Source organism: Nannospalax galili, unplaced genomic scaffold (assembly GCF_000622305.1).
Source record: "Nannospalax galili isolate Female #2095 unplaced genomic scaffold, S.galili_v1.0 scaffold111, whole genome shotgun sequence".
Taxonomy (NCBI): Eukaryota; Metazoa; Chordata; class Mammalia; order Rodentia; family Spalacidae; genus Nannospalax; species Nannospalax galili.
In genome coordinates this window covers 864,158-865,622 of record NW_008330487.1, presented here as the reverse complement: position 1 = coordinate 865,622, position 1,465 = coordinate 864,158, and positions in this window count along the sequence as shown.

Here is a 1,465-nt window from a genome sequence, read left to right as displayed (position 1 = left end):
TGCAAGAATAGCCAGTGTTCTTAACTGCTGAGCCATCTCTCCAGCCCCTAAGATTTATTTTATTTTAAATTATGTATATGTGTCTATATACATGTAGGAACACATGAATGCAGGTTCAGAAGAGGGTGTTAAGTCCCCTTAAACTTGGTGGTTGTGAGCTGCCCAGTGTAGGTTCTGGGAACCGAACTTGGGTTCTCTGCAAGAGCAGTATGCATTCTTAACTGCTGAGCCAGCTCCCCAGCCCAGCTTCTTCCTCGTCCTCCTCATCGTCCTCATCGTCTTCCTCCTCCTCTTCCTCCTCTTCCTCTTCCTCCTCCTCCTCCTCCTCTTCCTCCTCCCCCTCCTCCTTCTTTTTGGTCTTTTTGAGACAGGGTCTCCCTGTAGCCCCAGCTGGCCTTGAACTCACAGAGATCTGCCTGCCTCCTGAGTGCTGGGATTAAAGGCGTGTGAACATTCATGCACACATTTTTGTTTTAACACTTTTTGCATTTTTCTTGGGTATATACCTAGGAGTGGAATTTAAAGTTGTGTGTCTGTGAACATATGGCTCTCCTACTCTGGTATGAGGACACTGTGCCAGCAGATGCTCACAGAGGGACAAAGCAGACCATCCAGACCTCCTGTACCCTTGCCTCTGAGCAGAAAGCCAGGCTTCTCACTCCATAGATCTCTGAATTGATACACACACACAAAAAATCTTTACTTGTTTATACCTGGTCACAGGCCAGCCCAAGCCAGTCCTTCATCTGACTGTCCTTTCCAGACTTTTCTGTTCAAATCAACTATTGCAGCCTGAGCAGGTCTGTCCACTCAGCTGGGAATGACAGAACTTCAGTAGCTAAGGAAGAGAATTCATCCATGCCTTTGTTGGACCTAAGGCGCATTAATGACTACAGGTGAGTGATGTGAACTGGGGAAGATGCCTAGAATAGATCCACCATGCATCCATCTGCCCACCCATCCACCTGCCCATCCATCCATCTGTAATCCCAATTATTCAGGAGGTTGAGGCAGGAGGACTGAGTGGTAGTGTTATAAGGCATAACCCATGCTGGCTGGTTTAGGCGGAAGGAACTTAACTACTGTATTAAATGACTCAGCATCTCTGGGCAGGCTGAAGAAACAGATCTTGGAAATTGAACTTTTAGGAAAACCCCCAGGGTTAGCCTGCTCTAACTGGAAGTCACTGGCCCCAGGATCACATGACTGTCACCACGAAGAAGTCACCATCAGCACCAGGCTGCTACTGATGGGGCACCATGCTTGCCACAGTCTTCAGTAGCAGATGGGAGTCCATGTCTTATTCCTGATGTCCTCCAAGCTAGGGTAACCACATTTTAACTGACTGTCACAGGAAACGAAAGGCCACACAACAGTGTGGCTTCAGAAATGGCGAAAGCAATGGGATCTGGCCTCCATCTTTCTTCCATTCTCCAAATCTTTTTAAATTAAAATTTAACTCTCT